The sequence below is a fragment of the Rattus norvegicus genome, chromosome 1 (genome assembly GCF_021556685.1).
Source record: "Rattus norvegicus strain SHRSP/BbbUtx chromosome 1, alternate assembly SHRSP_T2T, whole genome shotgun sequence".
In the NCBI taxonomy this organism is placed as follows: domain Eukaryota; kingdom Metazoa; phylum Chordata; class Mammalia; order Rodentia; family Muridae; genus Rattus; species Rattus norvegicus.
In genome coordinates, this window is record NC_141534.1 from 66,591,082 (window position 1) to 66,597,378 (window position 6,297).

Here is a 6,297-nt window from a genome sequence, read left to right on the forward strand (position 1 = left end):
AAAATGGGGTTCAGAGCTAAACAAACAATTCACAGCGGAGGAATGCCGAATGGCTGAGAAGCACCTAAAGAAATGTTCAACATCTTTAGTCATAAGAGAAATGCAAATCAAAACAATCCTGAGATTTCACCTCACACCAGTGAGAATGGCTAAGATCAAAAACTCTGGCGACAGCAGATACTGGAGAGGATGTGGAGAAAGAGGAACACGCCTCCATTGTTGGTGGGATTGCAGACTGGTACAACCATTCTGGAAATCAGTCTGGAGGTTCCTCAGAAAATTGGACATTGAACTGCCTGAGGATCCAGCTATACCTCTCCTGGGCATATACCCAAAAGATGCTCCAACATACAACAAAGACACATGCTCCACTATGTTCATCGCAGCCTTATTTATAATAGCCAGAAGCTGGAAAGAACCCAGATGCCCTTCAACAGAGGAATGGACACAGAAAATGTGGTACATCTACACAATGGAGTACTACTCAGCTATCAAAAACAATGACTTCATTAAATTCATAGGAAAATGGATGGAACTAGAAAATATCATCCTGAGTGAGGCAACCCAATCACAGAAAAATGCACATGGTATGCTGTTACTGATAAGTGGATATCAGGCCAGAAGCTCAAATTACTAAGATAAAATCCACAGACCACATGAAGCTCAAGAAGGACGACCAAAGTGCAGATGCTTCACTCTTTCTTAAAAGGGGGAACAAAAATATTCATAGGAGGGGATACGGAAGCAAAGTTTGGAGCAGAGACTGAAGGAACAGCCATTCAGAGCCTGCCCCACATGGGTACATAGCCCATATATCCACCAAAAGTAGATAAGATTGATGAAGCTAAGAGTGCATGATGACAGAAGCCAGATATAGCTGTCTGCTTAGGGGCACAGCCAGAGCATGTCAAATACAGAGGCGAATGGTAGAAGCAAATCATTGATCTGAAAATGGGATCCCCGCTGGAGGAATTAGAGAAAGGATTGAAAGAGCTGAAGGGGCTTGCAACCCCATAAGAACAACAATGCCAACCAACCAGAGCTCCCAGGGACTAAACCACCATCCCAAGAGAACATAGGGATGGGCCTATGGCTCCCACTTGCTGCATATGTTGCAGAGGATGGCCTTGTCGGATATCATGGGGGGAGAGGTCCTTGATCCTGTGATGACTCAATGCCAGGGCAGGGTGGCAGGAGGGAGGTGGGTGGTTGTGTGGGTGAGTGGAGGAGCACCTTCATGGAGGCAGGGGGTAGTGGGAAGTAATAGGAGGTTTCTGGGGGGAAACAGGAAAGGGAGATAACATTTGAAATGTAGATATAGAAAATATCCAATAAAAAAATGAAAAGCAAAAGAAAAAAAGAGAAATCTTCCTGTCACAGGGTGTGCATGACATCAGACCTAGGGAGCTGACAACTAATAGTTACTGAATTCAGACTCTCAAGAGAGAAGCCCAGGCCTTTTCTGATTAAGGCCAGAGCCTGTCTTTACTTTTCTCAGTCCATCTTCATGACCATTGATGTCTATACATGGAAGCTTTGGTTATTAGAATGCCTTCCAGTCTGAATTTCTAACCTTGGGAATTTCTCTGACCTCATTCGAATTTAGTGGGGTGGTGACTGTGGAAGTTTTATTGCCACTTGCTAGACAGATGTTACCTTAAGGGTTTTTCTCTTGAACCAAGCAAATTTCCTGCCGAGTAAAGTGGAATTGGAATTGCACACATAAAACTGCCCGCTTGTTCAGGGATGGCTGGAACCTCCGATGGGCTGGTACTCACATCACCCTGGTGACCTGCCCACACGGTGATGCTGACTGCTATCCACAGACTGATACTATCACCCACACAGTGATGCCGGCTTGTGCTCACAAAGCAATGCCGACTACTTCCCACACCCTGGGAGCCACAGTGAGATGCAGCCTTGTGCCAGCACGCCAATGCTGACTGGAACATACATGATGATGACTAGTATCCATGAAGCTCTGCTCACGAGCCCACAGAGTGGCCCTGACTTGTACTCACAATAAGTACTACTTGTCCTGGTTGGAGTTTTGAGATCTTGACAGGAGTTAGAGTTATCTGTGGAGAGGAACATGCCTACATGTAGACTGCCTCCAGGCAAGTGTGTAGGGCATTTTCCTGATTTATGATTAATGAGGAAGGGCCCCACTGCTATGGGAGGTGCAATCCCTAGGAAGGTGGTCCTGGGATATATAAGACAGCAAAATGAGCGAATCAGAGCAGCAAGCCAGTAAGCGATGGCCCTCCGTGACACCTGCTTCAGTTCCTACCTCCAGGTTCCTCCTGTGAGTCTCTGATCTGAATCACCTTAGTGATGAATTGTAAGCTGAGGATTCCAAGAAGAAGAAAAAACCCTGTTTCTAAGATAATGAAATATCCTCTGTCCTGTCTTTATGATCCTAACCCTAACCCTAACCCTAACCCTAACCCTAACCCTAACCCTAACCTTAACCCTAACCCTAACCCTATCCCTAACCCCTAAGCCTTAACCCTAACACTAACACTAACACTAACCCTAACCCTAACCCTAACCCTAACCCTAACACTAACACTAACACACTAACACCTAAGCCTTAACCCTAACCCTAACCTTAACCCTTAATCCCTAACCCCTAACCCCTAACCCTTAACCCCACATTTACTAACTAAGCCATTAGTGCCTTTGGCTCCAGCAAGATGTTGGGATTCATTTAAGCCACTGGGCAGAATGTTCTGTTAACAGACTGGAAATGGGCCTTCGGTAATTTGCTGCTGAGTAAGGTTCAGAGATTTTTTTTTACATTTTTTTGTTATTTAAAATATCTTATAGTTTTGAAAGTAAAGTGAAATACACATATCACATAAAATTCTTAATTGTAACCATTTAAAAATATACCCTTAAGCCAGTCGTGATTGCTCAATCTTGTAATCCTAGCACTGGGTGGCTGAGGCCCAAAGATCACTCGAAATTCAAAACCAAAGTAGAATGGCATTGTGTCCATTCATCTAGACATTCATCCGTCCGTCCATCCTTCAATCAAAGTCCACTATAAAGTGGAATTCATGACTCAGAATGTGTAATTTTTATCTAGAGGCAGGATTTTTTTCACACACAAAGGAAACCCCATGTTCTTTATCTTTGGCAACAACCCGCTGTAAGCCCTAAACTGAAGCCCTCAACTGAAGCCCTGACCTGCCTCTGGATCTGCCTCTTCTGAACATTTCCTACAAATAACACGAGGCTCCCTGAGGCTGTGTTCGCAGCCTGATTGAGGCTCTTTAAAGTTGTGACATTCCTGAATCCCTTTCCCTTTTCATTATGCTTAAAATACGAATAAAATAGGTGGTTTTAAGAACACTTGTGTAACATGCAGCTCGTGCCATCGTACTTCAGGCTCCCTACCTAACCGTGCACTCCCTCTCTATCCCTGACTCCTGGCACCCTCCTTGCAACTGTTCCACTGTGGTGAGTCTGCTCTGGGACACGGCATAGGGGAGCCTCTCAACACTAATGAGTGTCGAGAATAGGCTGAAACCACATCAGTCCCCTCTTTGTTCATACTTTTACCATCGTGGGTACAGTTTACTGAACATCAATTCTCTCTGAGACTTCAGTTATTGAAAACCTAGTCACATCTCAAAGGCTGTCCTCGCTGAGGAGAAACATGGGTGTGCTCGCAAGTGCTCAGAGAGGAGGAGAAAAGCAGTGAAACCTTGCCCTGCTCTGCTCAGAACTGAGCGGCTCCCTGTCTTTCAAGGGATCAAGTGTCAGGATACTCATTTCTAGCTTGTCCCTCCTGCGTCTCCCACCATCTTTTGCCTCTTTAACATGGCACTGAGTGGTAAAAGGCCACCTTACCAGGCTGTAGCAGACTTCACATCATCACCCTCTGTAGCTCATGTTCCATTGAGGACTTTGGCTTTTGAAGATCTGCAGTTTCTAGGCCCGGCTTATTTAAATGTGATGTATGTAAAAGGAGAATCGTGGCATATCCTGGTTTGTGACAGATTTTCCAGCCATAATCCATTTTTAAAAGAGACAAACATCTTGCCTTCCTGGAGGACACTGGCATCTCAAGGGACTTTTCTGGAGCTTGAAAACCTGCAGGAAAACCCAGGACGGTTAACCACCCTCCTAGCCCAACTGCTCTGCTTCAGGAATGTAATATAAACACACCTCCGAACATTAAAGAGATGATCTTTTTTTCGTTTTTGACCTATCTTTGGGAGTTTTTTCTACTTTCCATTGAACTGGCAATATTCACAGAACTCAGTATACGGCCTACAATAGGCGAGAGGTCCTTGTATTTTGTTAAACTGAGAATCCAAAAAACAAAACAAAAAAAATTAAATTAAAAAAATTAAAAAATGAAAAAAAGGAGAGTACCTCTCTGGTTATTAATTGCCAGACATATCTGGCATAGCTAATCAACTTTGCATGGGATAATAAGATAATGGCCTCTGTCCTGTCTTTATGTAACCAGCAACAGTAATAGCACAGGAAAAAGTCAGTCTCCATTGGCATAACTAGAAAGGATATTAATCACTTTTAAGGCTGCAGACATCTTTAGGGACTGTGTTTATGTTTGTACCACCTGTAATTAGATTCACACACACACACACACACACACACACACACACACACACACACACACATACACACACACACACACAAATGGAGACTAAAACTAATCTGTGATGATTTAACTTAATGAATTTGATTTATACAAATGAGAGCCAAGGAAGCCCTATAACAGATGTCTCAAGATCACAAACCCGGGTCATAAGTCTACATTCTGCCTCTGACTCCTCTCCTCCTTTTTTATAATAAAATATTGTTTTACCATTAGTTAGCTTAATGACAGACCACAGGCTGCAGAGAATTCTTGTCTGGTGATGAGACTCGACAGTCCACCAGGAGGAAGGTCAGATTTACATGTAAGTAAATTAAGTCTAGTTATCAGTTGTTTTAAAAGACATATATGTTAGAACCCAGGGGTCTCTATAGTCATTCACTTAGCTTTCTACAACATAGTATGTTCATAGAAACTGCTGGGTGTTTTTTGTCTTAACTTATAAACCATTTCTGAAAAGTAAATTAAAATGTGGGATCTAGACTTGTCCCTTACTACCACAGACATTTCTACAGAAGGCCTTGGAGTTCCTGTCCTGACAGGAATGAGTGGCTAAGCTTCATTCACTTTAAAAACCACACTCTGGACTCTGGTTGTTTAACACCCAGCCCTTTTCACAGCTCTTCCTGAGACCCCGGTCCTCCCTGTGCTCATCAATAACAAGAGGGCATCTTGGAGCTGCACGTGGGAGCTGAGAGAAGAGTGACCAAGGGAAAATGAGGTGTGAAAAGAACACAGATGTGGCCATGTGTCTGCTACTTTACAAGTGCTGGGCCTGGATGAATGGCTATTGGCATGTAAATGACGATGACATCTTGTGGTGTCACTGTGGAACACTCAATTGAGGAGAGGAATGACTTCCTTCCTTAACCTGCCCATCAGAGGCAGTTATTTCTGTTACCCCTGTTTTCATAGACAAACTCCACCCTCTCGCAGGGGCACACACCCTTCCACAATAAGTCTTGAGTGAAAGTTCCTGTCTGGAACACCCTTGACCCAGTGCTGGGCCCTAAGGGACAAATGCCTAGAAAAGCAACACTTTAAAATATGTGTAAGACTATGAAATGTTCACTCACACCACTCCTAAGGAAGACGTGGAATTAACCGGCCTCATGCCCTCTGAATTTATGATTTCATGAGTTTTAGTATTTAAGCATCTGGCAGATGCACTCACATGTGGAATCCACATTCTTAAAGTCACATGTGCTTTGAGTCACTGGAGGGACAGAGGTCCCAAGGATGGTAAGCATGCCAGGGCACCCTGACCTCCGTGTAGCAGTGGCAGAGTCATGTGCAGGGTGCAGGTCATGGCTCCCTGACCCTCTCTCCTGGCCCTCTTGATGAGAGAGGGGTCATCTCATTCCTGTGTTGCTTGCCCCCTCCCTCAGCTGGGCAATGCTGCCCTCAGGCCAGAGGGATGGTAGCATAGTAGATAAATGCATGTTAAGATGATGTCTAACACAACCACACTTATTGTGTTTTTTATTCTAATACCAATTGGCAAGTTTTAACAAAGCATAAAACAAACTTTCTTTGCTCCTACCTAATCAACTAAAGCAAAAGGTCTGCCCATTTCTTCCAGCCTTTGACAGGAGTCAACAATGTCTGTCTGTCTTAGGGTTTCTATTGCTGTGGAACACGGTGATCATAAGCAACTGGGGGAG